This window comes from Rana temporaria, chromosome 3, assembly GCF_905171775.1.
Source record: "Rana temporaria chromosome 3, aRanTem1.1, whole genome shotgun sequence".
Taxonomy (NCBI): Eukaryota; Metazoa; Chordata; class Amphibia; order Anura; family Ranidae; genus Rana; species Rana temporaria.
The window spans coordinates 69,421,913-69,446,384 of NC_053491.1; the positions used below are offsets into that span (position 1 = coordinate 69,421,913).

At 41.6% G+C, this 24,472-nt stretch overlaps 1 protein-coding gene across 1 annotated transcript in view; it reads left to right on the forward strand.

The window, feature by feature from the left end:
* UNC13C (unc-13 homolog C) overlaps positions 1–24,472 on the forward strand; it is an 829,386-nt gene that overhangs the window by 723,069 nt on the left and 81,845 nt on the right. The gene's annotated exons all lie outside the window — the stretch shown is intronic.

Here is a 24,472-nt window from a genome sequence, read left to right on the forward strand (position 1 = left end):
TCCTTTTAGATTTACCAAAACCATATATGAGGTCAAACCTAAACACTTTCAATTTGTATGCAATCAGGCAGGCCCTTGCTCTACATAGCTGAAGGTAAATCTAAAGAAAATTGAACAAGCAAAATTGTATACTGTATGGCCAACTTAACACTGTGCAAGACTAATGCCACGTACACACGGTCGTTTTTCCGCATGAAAAAAAACAACGTTTTTTAGCATGTCCAAAAAACAAAGTTTTTCCAACTTCATCATTAAAAACGATGTTGCCCACACACCATCGTTTTTGAAAAATGAGGAACAAAGCGCGGTGACGTACAACACGTACAACGGCACTCTAAAGGGGAAGTTCTATTCGCCTTTGGGCTGCTTTTAGCTGATTCCTTGTTAGTAAAAGACGGTTTGCGCTTTTTTGTCTGTTACAGCGTGATGACTCATAACTCGCTTCTGGGCATGCGCGGGTTTAAAACGTAATTTTAGCCCACACACGATCATTTTTTACAACCCGAAAAACGACATTTTAAAAAACAACATTAAAAAATGCAGCATGTTGCCTACGAGGTCCCTCATCAGCACTATCATCTTCTACCTGGCTTCTTTCAGGTGCTGATCTTAAGTCTTTATTGGCTGGCACAGGATGACATGCATACGCAGGAGTGCAGTCGTCCCAGCACACAGGCAATGTGCCTGATTGTAAACTGAGCTGCACATAAGCATTAAGCAGAAAAGACATGCAATAATAAAATCAATCAAATAAAGAGCGTATATTTGTATTTTTATCTTTTGTTCCACTTTAACAACAGTCATATTGATACACACTCTAGAGACAGTTTTGGTGGAAGCTCAATAATCTACTAGTAAGTTGTTAGGATTGTGAGAGAAGCACCTAGCACAAACCCATGCAAACAAATGAAGGAACATCTGTATTGTATCATGGGTAGGATTAGTACCTAGGATACGTATACTGGAAAAGAGCTTGGGCCAGATTCAGAAAGAGATACAACGGTGTATCTCCTGATACGCCGTCGTATCTCTGAGTTCAGGCGGTCGTATGTATGCGCCTGATTCATAGAATCAGGTTACGCATAGATATCCCTAAGACCCGACAGGTGTAAGTGTCTGCAATTCCAGGCCGGCTGCTAGGTGGCGCTTCCGTATTATTACGCGAGGAATATGCAAATGAGGAGTTACGCCGATTCAGAAACGAACGACCGCCCGGCGCTTTTTTTTTTACGTCGTTTGCGTGCGGCTTTTTCCGGCGTATAGTTACCCCTGCTATATGAGGGGTAGCTAATGTTAAGTATGGCCGTCGTTCCCACGCCGAGTTTTGAAATTTTTACGTAAGTCGTTCGCGAATACGGCTGGACGTAATTTACGTTCACGACGAAAGCATGACAAGTTGCCGACGTCATTTGGAGCATGCGCACTGGGATTCAGTCGCGGCCGGCGCATGCGCAGTTCGTTCGGCACGGGGACGCGCATCATTTAAATGATACACGCCCCCTACCCGCCGAATTTGAATTCTGCCGGGTAATTTACGCTACGCCGCCGCAACTTTACAGGCAAGTGCTTTGTGAATACAGCACTTGCCTGAAAAACTTGCGGTGGCGTAACATAAATGAGTTACATTACGCCAGCAGAAAGATCCGCTGATCTTTCTGAATCTGGCCCCTTATCTTTTTACCACTTCACTCTCAAGCCCTGTACGCCTCGGAAAAAAACCTGTCGGTTTTACCGACAGGATTATTGCCAAGCTTGTCTTGCGTACAGACTGTCATAGAAAATCCCGCCGGTCAAAAGTGCGGTGACGTACAACACGTCGACGGCACTATAAAGGGGAAGTTCCATTCCAATGGCACCACTCTTTGGGTAGCTTTTGCTTTTGCGTGTTAGTAAAGGTTTTGTGAGAGACGATTCGCGCTTAATAATAATTTGCAGAGTGAGGAATGTGCTATCTCCATTACGAACGCTAGTTTTACCAGAAGGAGCGCTCCCGTCTCATACTTGATTTGCAGGTTTTTTACCCTCGGAAAAGCTTACACACGACTGGGGAAAAAGTCAGATGGGAAAATAGAGCGCAAACTGCCATGAAGCATACACATGATCAGTTTTACCAGCCAAACACTCTCATGGCAGCTTTGCTGCCGGGAAAACCGGTAGTGTGTACGAGGCTTCAGAGTTTATCAACACGTAGACATTAGAGGTAAAGTGCAGCAAGTGCATTAGAGGTAGAGGGGGTGCAGCAAGGCTGTGGCAGAATGTTGTGTAAGGCCCCATACACATGACCGAACATGTCTGCTGAAACTGGTCCGCGGACCAGTTTCAGCAGACATGTTCGGTCGTGTGTAGGCCCGAGCGGACAGGATTCCAGCATACATTTGCCCGCCGGGCCTTTTTCCAGCGGGCAAATATTTCTGGACTTGTTTTAAAACAGCCCGCTGAAATCCTGTCCGCTCGGACATGTTCGATCGTCTGTACAGACCTACCGTAGATGTCCGAGCACCCGCCATCCCTCGCATGCGTTGAATGACTTCGACTCATGCGTGGAAGCATTGAACTGGCAGGGCCGCCCACTTCGCCGCGTCATCGTCGCCGCGAAGGCGCGGACACGCCCCGCGTATTGTTTACGCGCGGATTTCTATATGATGGTGAGTACAGCCACCATACAGAAATCCCCGGGCAGACATGTACGGTGAAAACGGTCCGGCGGACCGGTTTCATCGTACATGTTTGGTCGTCTGTACACGGCCTAAGTGTTATTTCTATGTATATATACTCTATATTTAAAAAGAAAAGGAGGGATTGATATATCCCATATTCACTGTGGTTTTTGCCAGTGTCTCCTGTGCAGAAGTGAGATTTGAGTGATCATACCTGACTAGCTGGTGTTTAGCCATTAGGAATGAATATAGAAAAACACATGTATTTCATATCTCTTCTTATGCCTTGTGGAGTTTTGTTGACAGATTCTAAGCACACATATTGGTCACTCAGGCAGTCCATAGATGATGCATTTTTTTTTAGTTCAACCAGTGGGCTGAACCAAAAAAGAAAAACTGATTTGTTTCCCTTCACACAATTGAGGTGGGTAGGGGAATCCTACCCGCTGTGCCATTGCATGCTGACACCAGGGAGACATTTTTCCATCAGAATACACAAATCAGCTGCAGAGCTGATTGAGCAGGACAAATCTAAAAGTGCAGATGTACAGAAGTTGATTGGTAGAACCACAATGCCCATATTCTTTTATCAATAACCTCCCCACCCTTCCCCAGATTCACACTAATTGTGTGGCAACATTGTATTCTTTTGAAGCTCTCCCCTGACTACATTGTGTGGCAGGTCTCTCCCCAATACCTGCACTACATTCTTTGAAGGATCCCTCCTCACTGTCTGTGGTAGCTTCTTGTATATATATCCCACTGTCCACACTTAGCCATGATCATGTTTGCACCTGTTTCCACTGTTCTCTATCTTGATCATTATCATTTGTTATAATGAGCACCACACACTTTTGGATCCCCCATGCTTTTGTACAGTATCTCAACTCTAAGCCCTGTCACTGCTGCCTAATTACCAGTTTTGTGGGCTCTGTCATTCTGCATGCCCCATTCTCCATCAATCTATCATTTCTATAATTCTTTGTCTCTGAATACCTTTCCCAGCCTATGATAGAGTACTCCAAAGCACACAAGCCCTTGCCCCTTACCAAAAAGCCCAGAAATGTCATACATGTGTGATAGCAGGTGTAAAAGTAACACCATTATTTTATCCACATCAAGAGAAAGAGTATGTACCTCGAGAAATAATGGCTCATGCATGACCCCCTCTTCCAGTGTATAATTTGCTCCCTATTGACTTTTTATCCCATAACCAGTTACTCTTCTGTATCCCTTCACAATGGAACGTGATCGGCTACCATTCCTCTTTCCACCCCTTAGCAACGATTCTTGCTCTGCCTCTTCTCTCCTGTGGCTTGGATCAGCTCACACTTATTCCCACCTTTCTCACAGCCACAATAAACTACCTTTCTGTCCCCCAATCATATTTAGCCCGACTTTACCTATTTACCATTCGGTCCTTGATCAGATCACGCACATCCCCTCTATCTCCTGTAAATGGTAATGTTTCCCCAGCTTCTTTCTCTTCTCTTTGTCCAAGATCATCTACTATCTGTCCCTTCAATCTCTCTTCATTTTCTCCCCTTGTTCCATGATCACGTTTTTAAATTCCAACCTTGCACAATCCGCTTACATTTTTTCACCCGCATTGGTCGATTTCGTAAGATGGCATACTTTCCCAAAAATGTCCAGCTAAAATATTGTGTTTTTGGGCAGTAATGTATATCATAAATGGGAACTAAACGGGCTCTATTGGATATAAAAAAAATAGCAGCAAGCACAATACCAAAATACAATGCAAATATAACAAACCATGATGTGTCACCACAACTTGAAAAGATAAAACAAAGAAAACAAAATGTGAAGTAAAAAAATGTGACTTCAGTGATTTGTCATACAAATATTTATACATAGTAGTTGGAAAAAGACACAAGACCATCAAGTCCAACCTATGTGTGTGATTTTATGTCAGTATTACATTGTATATCCCTATGTTCGTTCAGGTGTTTATCTAATAGTTTTTTGAAACTTCCGATGCTCCCTGCTGAAACCACCGCCTGTTGCCGCTCTTACAGTAAACAACCCTCTACACAGTTAAGGGTTAAACCTCTTTTCTTATAATTTTATTAAACTCCCTTCCGCGGAAAAGTTTTATCCCTATTGTAGGGTCACCAGGAATGTATTTGTAAATTGAAATCATATCCCCGCTCAAGCGTCTCTTCTCCAGAGAGAATAAGTTCAGTGCTCGTAACCTTTCTCCATAACTAATATCCTCCAGTCCCTTTATTAGTTTTGTTGCACTTCTCTGTACTCGCTCCATTTCCAGTACATCCTTGAGGACTGATTCCCAGAACTGGACAGCATACTCCAGGTGCGTCCGGACCAGAGTCTTGTAGTGTGGGAAAATTATTGCTTTATCTCTGGAGTTAATCCCCTTTTTAATGCATGCCAATATTCTGTTTGCTTTGTTAGCAGCAGTTTGGCATTGCAATGCCATTGCTGAGCCTTTCATCTACTAGGACCACCAGGTCATTTTCCATCCTTGATTCCCCCAGTGGTCCTCCCCCAGTGAGTAAATTGAATTAGAAATGTTGCCACCCAAATGCATTATTTAAATTTTTTCCACATTAAACCTCATTTGCCATGTAGTTCATATCTATTTGCAAGGTTTCCACATCCTGCGGAGAAGTTATTGCCCTGCTTATCTTAGTATCGTCTGCAAATACAGAGATTGAGCTGTTCACCTCATCCTTTAGGTTGTTTTCTGAAAAAAAATATAGGATCCCAGCACAGAACCCTGGGGCAGCCCACTTTCCACCCCTGATCATTCTGAGTACTCCCCATTTATCACTAACCTCTGAGCTCGCCCTTGTAGCCAGTTTTCAATCCATGTACTCATCCTATGGTCCTTGCCAACTGACCTTACTTTGTGCAGGAAACGTTTATGGGGAACTGTGTCAAATGCTTTTGCAAAATCCATATACACCACGTCTATGGGATGTCCTTTATCTAGATAGCAACTCACCTCCTCATAAAAAGTTAATAGATTGGTTTGGCAAGAACGATTCTTCATGAATCAATGCTGATTACTGCTAATGATTCAGTTTTCATTACTAAAATCTTGAATAGAGTCCCTTATCACCCCCACCAAGAGCTTGCATACTATTGATGTTAGGCTAACTGGTCTGTAATTCCCAGGGACACATTTTGGCCCTTTTTTAAATATCAGTGCTACATTTCTCCAATCAGCTGGTACCATTCCAGTCAGTAGAGTGTCAGTAAAAATTAGAAACAATGATCTGACAATTACTTGACTGCGTTCCCTAAGGACCCTCGGGTGCAAGCCATCTGGTCCCAGTGACTTATTAATGTTTTTCAAGTCTATTTCTAAATCTGTCCTCTGTTAGCCATGAGGGTGCTTCCTGTAATGTGTCATAATGATAAATACTGCAGTTTTGGTTACTGAAGCCTCCCGATTCCCTCTTGAAAACTGAGGAGAAGAATAAATTCAATACCTTTGCTATCTCACCATCCTTTGTAACCAAATTCCCTTCATCATGGGGCCAATATGGTCTGTCCTCCCTCTTTTACTGTTTATTAGACATGTGCACACTGAAATATTTTGTTTCGGATATTTGTTTTCGTCCGAAAAATGTATTTAGTTACTCCTGAAATTCGTTTTTATTTATTTTGTTTTCCGTTAGAAATTGCATTAGTATGAAAATCTGAATGAATTAAGGTCGAATCTGTCATTGAAGGCTTATGGTGTCTGTCGAATGTTCAAAGAAGATTCGACGGAGTAGCAAAACTGTACGACGCTGCAATCGTACATTTCCGGTCGAATGTTCCGCCTACAAGCAGCTAGCTTGAATTCTAATGTTGTATGACTAGAAATAATTATATTTATTAATTATTATTACTAGTCAACCATTAGAATTTTTCTATAGCTTATGGGCCGAGCATTTAACCGTAAATGTACGATTGCAGCTTCGTACAGTTTAGTTGCTCCATCGAATCTTCTTAGAACGTTCGACAGACACCATAAGCCTTCAATGACAGATTCAACGTTTGTATGTTTTTCGATGCTTTGTCGAATCTTCGTCATTCATGTTGAATTGTCAAGTTCATTCTAGCTATTTTACTGCTCCTTCTCTTTGGTTACAATCAGCCAATAACATGCATCATCATTATTATTTTTACTTTACTTCCCCCACCCAATTCCAGCAGCAATCTTTTCTCTCTATAATGTCAAAGCTTTTCTCTCTATAATGTCAAAATGTTTCTCTCTATGTAGAATAATCTTGGACTAATAGAGTTAAGGTTAGGCACATTCGACCACAATAAAGCATTTGTTTATGTCAGATCTTTCAGTTTTTGTATTCTGCGCATTAGTTTTCGTTTGTTAAAACGATAACGAAAATACCTGAAATTCTGACAAATGCATTCGGACGAAAACGAATGCACATGTCTACTGTTTATATACTTAAAGAATTTCTTTATTTTTTATTTTTTTGCACTCCTCCACTATGTGTCTTTCGTGTTCTATCTTAGCCGCCCTAATTGCACCCTCACATTTCTTATTGCATTCTTTGTAAAGTCTGAATGCGCATGATGATCCCTCAGTCTTGTATTTTTTAAAGGCCTTCTCCTTTGCGTTTATATGCATTTTTACATTGGAGTTAAGCCATCCAGGACTTTTGTTTGCTCTTTTAAATTTATTTCCCAATGGAATGCACTTATTTAATATGCTGTTAAAGCAAATCCATCTCTCCTCCGTTTTTTTTTTGTTCCTAAGATTTTATCCCAATGTATATCTTCTAGCAAGGTTCTTATGCCGCGTACACACGATCATTTTTCGGCAAAAAAACCCGATGTTTTTCGGCATGTAGAAAAAACGAAGTTTTTCCAACTTCATCATTAAAACGACGTTGCCCACACACCATATTTTTTTTAAAATGCTCTAGCAAAGCGCGGTGACATACAACACGTACGACGGTACTATAAAGGGGATGACGCCACCCTTTGGGCTGCTTTAGCTGATTCCGTGATGATTCACGCTTTTCTGTCTGTTACAGCGTGATGAATGTGCTTACTCTATTATGAACGGTAGTTTTACCAGAACAAGCGCTCCTGTCTCATAACTTGCTTCTGAGCATGTGCGGGTTTTTAACGTCGTTTTAGCCCACACACAATCATTTTTTACAACCTCAAAAACAACATAGTTTAAAACGTCGTTAAAAAATGTAGCATGCGCAAAAACATTTTTTGTCGTTTTTCAGAAGCCGAAAAATGATGTGAATCCCACACACGATCATTTTAAATTACATTTTTTTAAAACAACGTTTTTTTCATGCCGAAAAATGATCGCGTGTACACGGCATTAGTTTAGGTAAGTTGGCATTTTTGAAATTCAGTGTTTTTGTATCCCCCTTATGTTTCCTACTTGTGTGATTTATACTGAAGCTAATTGACCTGTGATCGCTGTTTCCTAAATTAACCCTTATTTCCACATCTGTAATCAGGTCTGTATTGTTGGTAATCAGTAGGTCTAGTAAGGCTTTGTTTCTAGTTAGTGCATCTACCATCTGACCCTTGAAATTGTCCTGCAAGTCATTTAGGAACTTGCGAGCCTTAGACAAATGCGCATTTCCTTCTGCCCAGCCTATGTCTGGTTAATTAAAATCCCCCATTACGATGACACCTCCCATTCTTGCCGCTAATCCAATTTGTGACAAAAGGTCCGTCTCCCCCACTCCCTCAGGTTAGGGGGTCTATAGCATACTCCCAGTATTAATTTCCCTTTAGTTTCATCCCTTTGGCTCTACCTATAAGGATTTCACCTCCTCCCTAGCTCCCCTAGTGATGTCATCTCTTACATTTACTTGTACATTGTTCTTGATATACAGGCATACCCCTCCCCCTTTTTTACCCTCCCTATCCCTACTGTAAAGGGAATACCCTTAAATGGTTGCCAGCCAATCATGAGAGCTGTTAAACCAAGTCTCTGAAATTCCCACAAAATCTAAATCCTCCTTTAGACCTGTTGCATGCAGTTTTCTTATTGGGTGTTCCGATGTTGCAAATAGGACTTGTCACTATACTTACCTTGGTTTTATGTGCTTTAGTCAACCTACCAGTAATGCCTCCAATACTACCCTCTAGAATATGTTCCACACTGACTATCTCTACCTCTGGAGCCCCCCCCCCCCCCCGTCGCCTAGTTTAAAAGCCCCTCTAACTTTTTTGGCCATCTTCACTCTCAGCAGATCTGCACCCTCCTCATTTAGGTGCATTCGGCCCCTTCTATAGAACTGGTGACCGACTGAGAAGTCGACCCAGTTTTCCAGGAACCCAAACCCCTCCTTACTACACCAGCTCCTCGGCTACTCGCTTACTTCCCTAATTCTCCCTCTGCCTTTCTGGTGTGGCTCAAGGTACCTACCGGTAGTATTTCTAAGAATATAGTATACATTTACTGTACATATATACAGTAGATTCTGTATAAAAGGGAAGAGTGGCAGCGTGTGTTCCGTGCTCCTGATGACATCATCTTTGACTAAACTAGTAGGATGGGCAGAGACGGAACACACGTATGCACACATATGTGATCCTGCCACGCCCATCTTGGATTCTTGAATATGAGTTGTTTATATAATATGAAGTGCCTGGTTGTCATCTCTTCATTGTAAGTGCAATTACCACATTAAATTGGTGTTTTAATTGGGATTACAATATAGAGAGTGTGTCTTTTTCTTTTTCATGATACTACAGTATGTCCAACTGAGTATATATGCACAGTGATCTATTACAATGCAGCAGTACCATCTTTTGACATGTGGTTTTGAGGAAAGCTGTATATCTTGGGTTGATACACAAATGCTGTTTGTCCACTCTTAATTGGTGGTCTTATGATTCTGGTAAGCCACTGTTGTACACTGAGGTGCTCTGTGGTTTATAATTAAGACGTTGGGTGGCATTTGGTATTCACTTCTGTCATTTCCCTCATAATCGAAGAACCACTGAATTCACAGTTTTTGGCTTTACATTTGGATGTCTTTGTTTTATTTTTCCAATAGTTTGATGTATTTGCATTGTACTATTGTATTGCACATACAATGTTATTTATCTAAGCACTGCACTATTGTTTTGTGATTTTTGTATGCTAGGTACTGTATATCAACATAATATGAATCTCTGAAAGCCCCAAAAAAACATTTATTAGTGGGCATGTATTTTCTAGCTTAGTTTTGCAAACTAAAACTTATCAACTTTCTAAATGAGCTGAGATTAGTCAAGATGTCCACAAACGATTTAAGCAGTAACTTTAGAACTTACTAGATTTTGTGAATATTCATTATAATAGTCAGCCCTGTGGTTTCCATAAGAGAGATTCTTTGAAATCCCTACAAATTGCACATTGAAACTCATAGCCCATCATGCACTCCACTGTAGCAATTTGGCCACTTCTATTAAAAGCACACTGCTACTTATTTCTTATGAAAATATTTTTTCTTATTTCTCAGAATTCTTTTTTATGCCAAGGTACTAAACCCTTAGTTACATACTGATTTAAGTGGCTCTGATTAGAAGTCATTTTAGAGTACTTTTAAATATTGGTACATTTCACATAACTCTTGCCATTATTATACTATATAAAAGCCATGTCATGAGGCTTTTAAGCCAACAGCAATAACTGAAACACACATTGTGAACAGAAATCATTGCATATACAGTATATGTTTGTATGTATGTAACTTAGGTATTCTGAATGAATGGCAAAAGATTTTTTTTTAAGATAGTGGCTGTGTAGGCATACAGCAGACTTCTGAGAACGTATCTATTGTATAAAATAACATGTGCATACAGCAGATAGTACCTTGTTGCTAGTGGATAAAGGAACTTTTCAATAGAAATATCTGGTGATAGGTGTATATTATATGTGATTTGTATGTGAGTATGGAATTTCCCTTTTTATAAAAATACCTTACCAAATTAAATAGCTTATGTAGGGATTTTCTGTCATTCTTAGTGTATTTTAAGGGTTAAAAGGGGAACCAAGAAATAATATATACTGTATGGTTAACAGCATTACAGTTATTATAGTTATTTGCTTGTTTGAAGTTATGTATTAATGCAATGGATAGCAAGGAAGGGTCCACACAAAAGATTCTTAACCCCTTTATGTTCAAAGGTAAAACAAGCCTTAAAGTCTAGACCGATTTTCTCAACATTGACATATGTTTGTAAAACTGATTGCAACTACTTAGTGTATCCATGTGGGTTATTAGCTAGATTCAGAGGCGTTTACGCCTGCGTATCAGTAGATACGTCGTCGTAACTCTGAATCTACGCTGTCGTAAATTTAAGCGTATTCTGGAAACCAGATACGCTTAAATTAGGCTAAGATACGAGCGGCATAAGTCTCCTATGCAGTCGTATCTTAGGGTGCATATTTACGCTGGCCGCTAGGTGGCGCTTCCGTTGAGTTTGGCGTAGAATATGCAAATGAGCTAGATACGCCGATTCAGAAACGTACGTGCGCCCGGCGCATTTTTTTACGTCGTTTACGTAAGGCTTTTTCCGGCGTAAAGTTAGTTGAACAAATAGCTGGTCTAGCCAATGTTAAGTATGGCCGTCGTTCCCGCGTCGAAATTTGAAAATTTTACGTTGTTTGCGTAAGTCGTCCATGAATGGGGCTGGACGGAATTTACGTTCACCTCAAAACCAATACGTCCTTGAGGCGTACTTTGGGGCAATGCACACTGGGATATGTCCATGGACGGCGCATGCGCCGTTCGTTAAAAACGTCAATCACGTCGGGTCACGAGTCATTTACATAAAACACGCCCCCCTGTTCCTCATTTAAATTAGGCGTGCTTAGGCCGGCCCATTTACGCTATGCCGCCGTAACTTAGGAGGCAAGTGCTTTGTGAATGCAGCACTTGCCTCTCTGACTTACGGCAGCGTAGAGTATATGCGATACGCTATGCCGGCTCACAGTTAAGCCAGTCTTTCTGAAACTGGCTATATACCTTTTTTTCAGGATAAAATGGTCTTTCATGTAGTGGTAAATGATAACAGATATCTCCTTATTTTTTTTATTACCAAAGGAAAACTGTAAACAAAGGAAAAATAATAATAACAAATAATTCAATTTAGCTGTATATTTCTTGCTATTACAATAATTTACCACCAAAGAACAACTCAAAATAAATTATTTTGCTCCTGATGATCGCAGTGATACCACATATGTGGATGTTCTTTGTTGTTTGTACCTGTAGTACAGCTTAGAAACAATAGTGTGCATTTTGTGCTTATTTATCCTACCTAAAGTGACAATATTATTATTTTTTGGGGGGGCTGGCTGGGGGGATACAGCACCAAACATCATATTAGTTTGTTTAATGGTGTGTATCCCATTATCTGTAGCTAGCTATAACATCTGGTAAAAATTGTCTGTGGTTCCTTTATGGTCTTCAGATACTGCCCTGAGTGGTTTTCTTTTGACACTGTGAGAGTTAACAGCAGCCACTACTACTGAGAAATGGGGGTCTATAGCATACTCCCAGTATTACTTTCCCTTTAGTTTCATCCCTTTGGCTCTACCTATAAGGATTTCACCTCCTCCCTTGCTCCCCTAGTGATGTCATCTCTTACATTTACTTGTACATTATTCTTGATATACAGGCATACCCATACCCCTTTTTTACCCTCCCTATCCCTACTGTAAAGGGAATACCCTTAAATGGTTGCCAGCCAATCATGAGAGCTGTTGAACCAAGTCTCTGAAATTCCCACAAAATCTAAATCCTCCTTGTACAACAGTATCTCTAGTTCTCCCATCTTGTCTGACAGGCTCCAGCATTGGTGAACATGCCACGTAGTTTAGACCTGTTGCATGCGGTTTTCTTATTTGGTGTTCCGATGTTACAAATTGGACTTGTCACTATACTTACCTTGGTTTTATGTGCTTTAGTCAACCTACCACTAATGCCTCCAATACTACCCTCTAGAATATGTTCCACACTGACTATCTCTACCTCTGGAGCCCCCCCCCCCCCCGCCACCTAGTTTAAAAGCCCCTCTAACTTTTTTGGCCATCTTCACTCTCAGCAGATCTGCACCCTCCTCATTTAGGTGCAGTCGGCCCCTTCTATAGAACTGGTGACCGACTGAGAAGTTGACCCAGTTTTCCAGGAACCCAAACCCCTCCTTACTACACCAGCTTCTCGGCTACTCGATTACTTCCCTAATTCTCCCTCTGCCTTTCTGGTGTGGCTCAAGGTTATTATTATTTTTTGGGGGGGCTGGCTGGGGGGATACAGCACCAAACATCATATTAGTTTGTTTAATGGTGTGTATCCCATTATCTGCAGCTATAACATCTGGTAAAAATCGTCTGTGCTTCCTTTATAGTCTTCAGATACTGCCCTGAGTGGTTTTCTTCTGACACTGTGAGAGTTACTAGCAGCCACTACTACTGAGAAATGTTGAGCCTCTTGCCTTCCTACTTCTGCCCTAGCAAAAGGATATTGCTCATATTGCTACTATCCAACAATGTATCACGTTTTGTGAATGGGCAGTGGAGATCCTGTCATTTGGCTGCTTTTCCTCTATTCACAGAATATATACTGTACATGTACTTTCATACATTCATACTTTCATTCATACTCTCATACATGCATTTCATGTTCAATTCAGAGAGGGATAAGGACATTTTTTGTTCGAGGTGAATATGTAATGGGGGAGGAAGTTATTGTATTGGAAGGAGCCATTCTTAGGCCCCATACTCACGACCAAACATGTTTGCTGAAACTGGCCCGCGGACCAGTTTCAGCATACATGTTTGGTCGTGTGTAGTTACGAGCGTACAGAATTTCACCGTACATTTGCCCGCCGGGCCGTTTTTCAGCAGACATTTATTTCCAAACTTGTTTTAAAACCGTCCGCTCAAATCCTGTCCGAACGTACATGTTTGGTGGTGAGTACACAAAACCAACGTACAAAAACCCCGCGCATGCTCAGACTAAATGAGGCCACGGGAGCGCTCGTTCAGGTAAAACTCACGTTTGTTTGGGATATGGCACATTCGTCAATAGAAAGATTAATTCTAGCAATAGAACACTGAAGCAAAACACACAATAACCAATGCTTGATGCCGTCGTTTTATTCATTCTTCTCTTGCTATAACTAATCAGTTATTTAGCTCATGTTATTTCAACTGAGTTGTTCCATACTGAAAAGTGACATTTGTTAGCTGTGATGTAGTAAGATTTTTGCAAACTTTTATTGGCCCGACGTATCATATTTTTAGTGGTCCTCCACATTTCAAATTTTTTGCTTTTAATGTTTAATGGTTATCTTTCCCACTTTCTTTAGGTGTTTATAGTTATGTCACCATTTAGAATATTTTAATAGGAAATAGTTTTGATGTAGCTTTTGTTTGTATATTTAACATGATTTTTTTGAAGGTTGTTTAAATTGTCTACCATGTTGGCACACCAAATGACCCCCCCCCCACATGAGTTAGTGAATAGTTTAGATTAAACATTTTATTTGTTTGTAATGTTTGATGCCTAAAATAATACCCACAGTATTACAAACAATAGGCACGTTTTTCAAATCAACAAAAAGGCTTTTATTTGAGCAAATTATAAAAAGGATCAAAAACAGAATGGCAGCACTTGAACAGCTAGCAACATACATGCAAACTTGCATTTGAAACATGGTGAAGGATAAACTAGCCAACCTCAGGAAGCACACAAAATAAAATCTGAAGCAGCAGCACATAACCAAAGGAACCCAAGCTGTGGTAGTCCAAACAAGATGCCATTTGTGGGGGATCAAATGGAAGGCAGGGCATCAACGTCTCCTCTTCCTTGCAACCTTCCTTCCAGGCTGCCTTCCAGCGGGTCTTCCCTGGGCCCTTGCAGGTGGGGATGATGTGGCAGCAGGAGAATGGTGTTCAGCAAGCCGGGCCGGGTCACATAGCCCAGTGTCTGGGGTCAGCAGCTCCCTCTGCATCCACCAAAGGGCCTGGTTGATGATGCCCTTGGCCAATTGCCTCTGCTCCTCCGTGCCTTTATTGAGGTCATGTGCCACGGAGGCACTGTAGGCCTCAGTGGGGTTGAGGGGGGCCCTCATGATGGCACTCGCCTCCTGAATCATTTTCAGGCTGGCTTCCTCCACTGCCCCCAATTTCTTCTTACGGCCTGGTGGCCTAATATAAAGGGGAGGAGCCTGGCTGGTGGTGCTTGTCCTGGGGAGCTGCTGAACGCCACTGGGCCCGGCCTCCTCCTGGCTGCCACTGACCCCTTCGTCCTGGCTGACAGTGAGGAGAGGATCTGCCACCTCCTGGCTGGTCTCTTCTTCCTGTGTAAAAAAAAGGGACATGTTGTAATATATTTAGGAATATACTCACTCACATTTTCATGCTTGAATCTTATTTTTTGCCTTGAATTTAAACTTGAAAACAGACTCACCCTCTGACCCCTGCAGTTGTCATCCCTGACACCTATTTGTTTGCCCACGATTTTAGATTTTTACTTCCCAGCTTGTATTTTATTAACCAATATCAAGTCAAGAATCAAACAATAATTAAGATTATTACATAACTAGTTATGAAACTACTATACCTCATCATCGTAGAGGCGCAGATCTGCCTCTCTGTCAGCCAGGCCCTCTTCATCCGACTCTGCAGGGCTGTGGTGATCTGGGGAAGTCCCGCTGGGAGGTAGCGTGGAGGAAAGGTTGGGATTCAGACTTGACATTGATGCCCTGCCTTCCAGTTGATCCCGCAAAAATGACATCTGGTTGTAATACCACAGCTTGGGTTCCTTTGGTGGTCTTGCTGCTGCTCCAGATCTTAGCTGCTTTTGGTGAGCTTTGTACGCTCTCCTATATGTGCCCCTGAGGTTGGCAAGTTTATCCTTCACCATGTTGGCACTGCATTCTGGCACCCATGTCCTCATGTATGCTGCTAGCTGTTCAAGTGCTGCCGCTCGTACGTCCTTGTTATGATAATGGTCCTGCTTTGAATCCCACAGGATGGGCATTTCCCTGAATTTATCCAGCAAATGCTGGATAATGTCTTGGCTCTGCAGGAGATCCATTGTGAAATTAGGATTTACTCTTTTTTTTTCTAGATTGAAAAAATAAAAAGAAACCAAAAACACAATTAAAAAAAGCCTCAGCATTTACATTGATAGAATATGTTGTTTAAAAAGTAGTACCTATATAGAAATACAAACACAGTGTCTCTTGTTTAGAAAATGCTGGCCAGCTCTGCCCCATTGGTTGGTTTTAGATAACATTTTTTTTATACATGCCGCCCCTTTGGTTACATTGCAGGAAATAATATAAATCTACAACCATACACAATTATTACAAATGACAGCATTCATCAAGCCACTATTGCATGTGTAGATATCCTGCCCCTCAGCATTGATTACATGAAAGAAACTTCCTAATGACCTCTGTCCAACCAACACAGAACAATACTTGGCCTGATCTGAATACACCCTACATAATTGATAATGAGTCACAGCATTTTTGATCTCTCTATTTTGTGATGTCTACAAAAGCATTTGGGTATGAAAATCACATTCTGGTATCCAAGAGACATAATAGCTTAATAAAACTGTGCAACCAACAGACCAAACCCCCATCCCATTGCTCTACATTTTAGAGCCCGCTGCTGATCCCATGTTTAAATTTCTTACCTGCCTCTCTCACAATCCTCGTTTCTTCCGCTCGCTGAATTAACACGTAACCTACGTAATCACGTCAAGCGCCTTTTATACACTCCGCGTATGTATGAAACGCCGCCCTCGTCACCTTTGCCATGCCCCTAATCAATTGAAAAAGTAAATATGGCGTTAACTGTGTAGGTTCTGGAATCGCGCGAATATTCTCCGCGTAACGTACGTCAATACGTTGTTGGCATTCGCGACACTCCGCATATGCAATAATCCCCGCCCTCATCTCCGCCCCTGACGGGACATTTCCTCGTTTCCACGCCCCTAATCTCTGTGGGAAGGAAAGATGGCGATGTCACACGAGCGGGCACGGAGCTCTCATGGCGCAAGTGAAGGGACAGAGGCTGGACCGTCCCGATCCAGGCCTAAAAGATATAAAGCCACTAATATGGCGTTAGAAGAAATGGTGGAGTTGGTTTACATCATGAGGAGGAAGGATTATGATGGTGAATGTGGGCCCTACAAAACACCGAACCGTAGGAAGTCACACATAATGGACAAGGTGGCAAGGAGAATGAGGAGAATGTTTGGTGTCACCAGGTCAAAGGAGCAACTACGGAAGCGTTGGTCCGATTTAAAATTGAGGGAGCCACATCACATGAAGAAGATACTAAAAATTCTGCGTAAAAGTAAGTCCATATTATTTAAGGGGGGGGGGGGAAATGTCTGCAATAATGTGTTGACATGTATTTTTTCACATCTGCCTCCTTGGCCTGCTTGTACTTTTGAACACGTGTAGATACTGTATTGTGTTTATGTCAAATAACAACCTTAAACAAATTTGGTGAAATAGTAAACACGCGTAATATGACATTGTTTAGCAAAAATGTGACGTTACTCCAGGAACAACACACCTGGACATGGCTGACTGGCCCCAAACTTGGTTTTCCAACATTGTTGACTAGCAAAATAACAGAAATTAAATTGAGTGAATGTGACAGGCAAACAAGATTCATTCTCCAAAATGCAAATAAAGCTGATGTTTTAACATCTTGAAATGCAAAGCACCTGTGTCTCAAAAATCTAAGTATATTTATTTGGAGGGTCGACGAGAATTAATGTTTTGGGGTGACATCCATTTGTGTCACTTCTTTGCAAAAAAGGGGCAGGATCAGAGCTTGGCCTAGAACTACGCCAAAAATGGAGGATTGCTGAAAGAATAAACAACCAAAAATCATCATAAATGTATCGTCTATGCAATGTGTGCGATTTATGATATCCAATATCTGTGTGCTGATGAGTATACCTTTTGTTTTTTATTATTTCTTATAGGGGAAAGAAGACGCCAGCAATTGGAGGAGGCAGAGAGGGCCAGACACCCGGAAAATCAAACACCTCCACATGTTGAGCAGGAGGAGGCTGGGGAAGGAAGAGAGGAGGATGTGGAAGGAGAAGAGGATGTGGAAGGAGAAGAGGATGTGGAAGGAGAAGAGGATGTGGAAGGAGAAGAGGAAGGAAGAAAGGAGGAAGGAAGAGAGGAGGAAGAAGTTATTTTGGACTTAGAATTTATATCAGATGAAGGGCAAGTGGCGGAAGAACAATTTGGCGAATTGCAAGAAGGTGGATTGATGGATGAAGGAGGAGTCGAAGATGATGGGGAGGTGGTGGAAGAAGGAGGAGTGATAGAAGATGATGGGGAGGTGGTGGAAGAAGGAGGAGTGATAGAAGATGAAGAAATTGGGGATGTGGAAATTATCAGGCCATCAGGTCAGTGTCACCCCTATATTAATAGGGCCAAACATATGCAGATAGGCTGGAAATTATTTACATATTTTGAATGCCAATTTGTTTCTTTTTAGGGGATCAAGATGGAGTAGCACATTTTTCACGTGCAAGTGCTTCTATCATTATACAGCAACTAATGGAGTGCAGCACGGAAATGGACATTATGCAGGAAAGGATGCTAGTCATGGAGCAGAATGTGCGAAATGTCATTTCAGAGTGTAGCACGGAAATGGAGAACATGCGACAAAGGATGCTAGTCATCAACCAAAATTACAAAAATATCATGGACATGATGGGCCGTGTCAAAGACTGAACCACAGAAGCCCATCCCCCGCCCATCCCCCGCCCACAAAACCCTTTTTAATTTTTGTACTTTAGAATACGCCAAAATTTCTAAATGCACACACAGTGTGCCAATATGTGCTAGCTGCCATCACAGACTATCTATTGTCTGTGCTTTGTGGGTACAAACCCCTCCTCGATCCTCAAGTAGTTGAGAGGAAGGGTTTGCTCCCACAAAACACAGACATTGATCACCCATGATGTCAGATAGCACATGTGGCCATTTGTCTGTTTAACCAATGACATTTGGCGAGTTTGCACTGAATGTGTGCATTTAGAAATTTTGGCGTGTTCCAGTGTGAAAGCACACCATCCATATGACTGACTGCTGTTATTGTTTTTAATTTTTGTTTGGTGTTGATCTTTTTTGGTTTGTAAATGTTTCCAGTTTCAGATCACAAAACGAACAATAAATCTCACCTAAAGAAAGAAGTTAACTAATTTTGGTAAAAAATCCTAAAATTTTTGTGTTGTGTTAAAATCTTGTTGAAAAAATTAGACACAAACAAATGACAAGCCCAAAAATTCTTGCGTATAGTTTTAGTGAAATTATTCTTACATTGTGTTTCGATCATTATTATTGATAATCACTGTCAATAAAGACAAAAAAATAAATAATTAAAAGCCAATATTTTGTCTCAAGAATTTGCAGGAAATGTTTTCTGCCTAAAAATACACATTTCTTGTTAAAAAATGAATAAACTAAAAAAATAAATATGAGACATCAAAAGCAGAAAAATGAGTGGCTTCTTATTTCTAGACTGAATACCCAGTTAGTAGATGAGTGAATAATGTGCAAATGTGGTTAGTTTATACATCTGAGTAAGTAAATCTGGCACTAGAAGTGCACTATTTTTGGAGATAACCTGGAAGACAGAAAAATAGAGAAAAAGCAGTAATGACAAACAACTGTATAAAGTCCAATGGTCTAATTATTTATTAGTTGTGAGAATATTCCTTTCTTTGGGGGCCGAATTAGAAAGAAATATGATCTGGCATAGCAATGGCCCCCCGACCCATGAAGTACTCAACATATTTGTCGCGTACCTCACGAGCAGATTGGGGGGCCAAGCCAGCGCGACCAGTGTCCAGGCCAGGAATGTTCTCTGAGGGTAGTCCTGCCTCAGAGCCCATGGAGGCTAGGTACGTCTGGGAGTGCCTGCGTAGAAAATTGTGCAAAATGCAGCAGGCAAATATAACGGTGTTCAATTTATATTCCGCCAAATGTATCGATGTCAGGAACAGGCGGAACCGGTTGCTGAGGATCCCAAAGGCATTCTCGACTACCCTCCGAGCCCTGGACAACCGAAAATTGAACACACTCCTCTCTAAGGTGAGGGTCCTCTGGGGAAAAGGCCGCATTAGGTGAGGTCCAAGGCCGAAAGCCTCGTCCGCTAGGAACACAAACGGAAGTCCTTCCACATTATCTTCATCTGGTGGCAATGCCAGACCACCAGTTTGGAGACGATCATAGAAATCAGTCCGTGCGAACACTCCCCCATCTGACATCCGGCCGTTCTTCCCCACGTCCACATATAGAAACTCATACTGTGCCGACACCACCGCCATCAACACGATACTATGATAACCCTTGTAATTATAATAGTAGGACCCCGAGTGGGGTGGGGGCACAATGCGGACGTGTTTCCCATCTATTGCTCCACCGCAGTTAGGAAAATCCCACCGCTCGGCAAATTGGGAAGCCACAGACTGCCATTCCTGTGGTGTGGAGGGTAGCTGTGGGGACAAACAAAAAAAGAGATTTAGTACTTTGGCACATAAACATTGCAAACAGAATCCTACAAGCATCCTTGTGCAACTTTACATTTTTAAAATAGCATTTGCAAATTATGAAGGGAGAATTTCGGGTCACAAATATATAGGCCCACTTAATTAAGAAGAGACTCCACAGCCCTCTGATGGGGACAAAAACACTTTGAAGGGGGGGTGGGGGGTGTTAAAACTGTTTTTAGAAAAAAAAAAAAAAAAGTGGCATGGTGGGGGTTGGCCCGAAGATAGCATGCTGGACAGGTTAATATTGGGTAAGATCAAAATATGCAGGTAGGCCAAAATAAAAAGAACATGTAAAAGCTGATATCAACATGCATAGTGAGAAAAGGGAACGTTAGTTAAACACACAGCATATCTGGGAAATAAAATAAAAAGTTAGTTTGCCACATTATTAAAGACACATTGTGAGGTTAAAATGAGGAAACTTACCTTCATATACTCCTCGTGCATAACTTTAATGATGGCAGCACACGTGTCCGGTATGATGACCCCAAGCGCCTGCGGAGAGATGCCTGTCGAGAACTTGAGGTCCTGCAGGCTCCTCCCAGTCGCCAGGTACCGCAACGTGGCAATAAGCCTCTGCTCGGCCGTGATGGCTTGGCGCATCACAGTGTCCTGCCTCATGATATAGGGGGACAGAAGATCCAGCAGACTGTTGAATACGGGGTCCGTCATGCGGAGAAAATTCCTATAATCATTAGGATTATTCTCCTGGATTTCCCTAAGCAGAGGCATATGTGAGAACTGGTCACGCTGGCGCAACCAATTCTTGGTCCAGAAACGCCTCCGCCCCCTGTTTCTGGCCAAAGTACTGGAATAATGAACATATCCAGCAGCCATCCCATAAACAGCACCAACTCGCGAAAATTGACGCTGCTGCTCCATCATGGCTTCAAACCGGCCGGCTGGTCAGTCAAGAACACACTCCAACAGAAAGCACAATCAAATCCAGCGGTACCTGCAAAGAACGCACGACACACAGATACGAACGCACAGTACGAATCTGCTAAGCAGAACGAACTGCACGCCTGTACCCGAATGCCAACTACGTACCCACAAGCACACGCACTGAACGAGAAAATACTACCTGCTAAAGCCTGGAGACCGAGAAGCGCGAATCAGCTCTAACCAAACCTTCACTAACACGAGCAAAGCCGTAACTAGCAAAAGCGGAACAGAGGGCGTCGCCATTGACTTTGGCCTTTCCCTTTATAGTGACGTCAAACGTGGATTACGTGCACGCGTTCAGGTCCGCAGGGAAATATCGTCCGCTGGTGTGTACAAGCCAGCGGGCCAAATGAAAAAACAGCCTTGTACGCCGGAAACAGCCCGTCGGACATTTCGAACGGACATGTTTGCTCGTGAGTACTCGGCCTTAGAGGCATTTGTGCTTTATGTACTATTAACATCTTCACTCTGCTTGTTACTTACTCCTAAACCCCCTGCACTCTCCTTACTCGTGACTCCTGTACTCTGTTACCCACTCCTAATCCCTGCACTCTGTGCATTGCACACTATTGACCCAGAGTAGAGTAGGCTCATACCCCTTTAGACTCTCCCACTGTCAGTGTAATTTGGCCATGCCCACTATTTCGGAAGCGTGCACAATCATTAACTTGTCCCCTACCCCACCCTCTGTCCCACCCCCCATTGCGGTGTACACTTTATGAAAAGCTGTCAATGGGTATACCAGTGAAAAATAGTTGCGAACTACTGCTGTAGCAAATGATGTCATCACTATAAGGTGGGTACAATTTTTACAGACTTCCTTTGTAGTAGATGATCTGTAAGAAACTGGAACCATTGCTTTTCATACCAGATTGCCATCAGATGTAGTGTTGGGCATGGGACTGGTAGCATTTGACACAAATCCTTTTAGCACCTCTTAGGCAACTCTAAGATTTTAGGAGTTATGTTTAAGGTTAGAAGAAAGGTGAAAAATATATTTTAAAAAACACAATTCAAGAATACAATATATTCATATTCAAAGCAGAGACTATGCATTCAATTAATGTCTATGGCACTTACAGAAATTCAGCTTTGTCTAGCTAAAATTTAGAAAACAATACAGAATGAAAAAGATGCAGCATTGATGCCCCCTTTTGTACAAACAGTGCATAATTTGGCTTCTGTCCACAGTGAAGTCCCCAATAAACTACTTTGAAGTCTTTGTTCTGGACCAAAGACTGGAGCTGTTAGCTGGTATTTGTTTGCTAGGACAGCCCTGCATCCAAACAACCAGTCACCAGCTGTTAACTCGGGAAACCCCACCCTCTTTTCTCAGCTGTTCTTCCTCCCGCCAGATAAAATCACAGCATCGCCATGGCTTGGATGTCACTCCTGTGGCAGGTGTCAACCCAGTGGGATCTGTATCCCCCCACTCACATATTGACACCACTAAAGCAAAGCACACTCTTGTCTTTTTATATTAATGCAAATATTTAAGTGAATCCATGCACAATAACATATTGCAGTGAATTACTGGTGTCTATTCTTCTGCTTCTCCTTTTCAATTCCACCAGAAATCACTAAAAACTATTGATTCTTAACTCTTCATTTGTATTCAGACTCATTAAGAAGGCACGTTGTACTTGCTAAATTGTTTTTATTTTCTTTGTGTTAATCCAAGGAAAACAAAGTAAACTAGCATATTTTTTTTCACTGTAATGTTCCAATAGCTAAATCCATAAAATTGTACTTGTCTTTAACTGGTCATATGTCTGAGCTTGTGGAAGTACAAGTTAATATGTCCCCTAATTGAAGCAACTTCACCCATAGTGCATTGTAGATTGATTACAGAGTACAGAATCATATGACAAATGCCTGCAATTCTCTCAGAAGCCCTAAGCAGGGCTGCAAGCAGTTATATAAATGTACTTTGGGAGGACTTTTGTAACATAAAATCTACATTTGTGTATTTTATGTGACCATGCATCTCTTCTTCCCGATAGTGGGTGACGGGGTTACAAGGCACTGTGCAGATACACAGGGGTTTACAGTATTTACTATAGCTGGAGAGTGCAAAATCAGGCTCATTTCTGCATAGAAAACAATAAACTTCTGGGTTTTATTTCCAAAGCTTAATTGTACAAGCTGAGGTTAGAATCTGACTGGTTTCTATGCAAAAATTAGCCTGACTTTGCACTCTCCAATTTAGTAAATACTGTGAACCCCTGTGTATCTGCACAGTGCCTTGTAACCCCGTCACCCACTATCAGGAAGAAGAGATGCATGATTACATAAAATACACAAATGTAGATTTTACGTTACAAAAATCCACCCAAAGTACATTTATATAACTGCTTGCAGCCCTTCTTAGGGCTTCTGAGAGAATTGCAGGCATTTGTAACCCCGTCACCCACTATCAGGAAGAAGAGATGCATGGTCAAATGCCAGAACTTCTTAAATAAGGTAAGAAAGAACTTTTCTGAAAGTACTAGTCATCTGTCTGTGTCTAGCTCTTGAGTCATGGACATGAAACAAGCATTCTTTACATTCTTGAATAAAATGCTGCCATTTTATAGTCACCTAACCAAATAACCAGGCATTTCCTTAGAAGAAACCCTGAGAGGAGATCAGTATACCTAGGTTTTTAATCATATGATCAGCACTGGTGGAAGCCTGAAGCAACAATTTTTCTGAAGCTCTTCTATTGCTCTTTATTTAGCTATCTCAGCAATCTAGCATTAAATTGGAAGTAAGTATAGAAAATCGAGAGCTGGTGTTGCATTCCACAATCAATAATAAAGTGCTGGTATATAACATAAAAATATGTGATTAAATACAATAATAATCCATCTGTTAATAAAGTGCCAAGGAGTAAAGTGCAAATGCAAACTGTAAATAATAAAAATATTTGTGCAAATAGCAGTCTATAGAAAATCTTCACTGGTGAGAAGTGCTGGTGCCAAAATTAAAGTGCTGAATGATTATAATAAGTGACACTGTGATTTCAGTGATTCAACTCTTTGGTGTATTCAACACCCGTAGGTGTACTATCTTCTTACCTTACTGCTGTAAGGTAATCAGCATACATAGATAAGGGTAGATGATCATGGACAAATGGGTCCCTTCTATGTTCCTTCCTCGTGGTACTGGTCTATATACAGCCTGAGGGTTGCTTCCTATATGTTTTCTTTCTCCCAGGATAAAGGTCAGCATAAAAGATCCTCACAAGTATATCAAGCCGGGCATAGGACCAGGGGAGATATGGAGAAAACATGGAGCTTCTATAGTGTA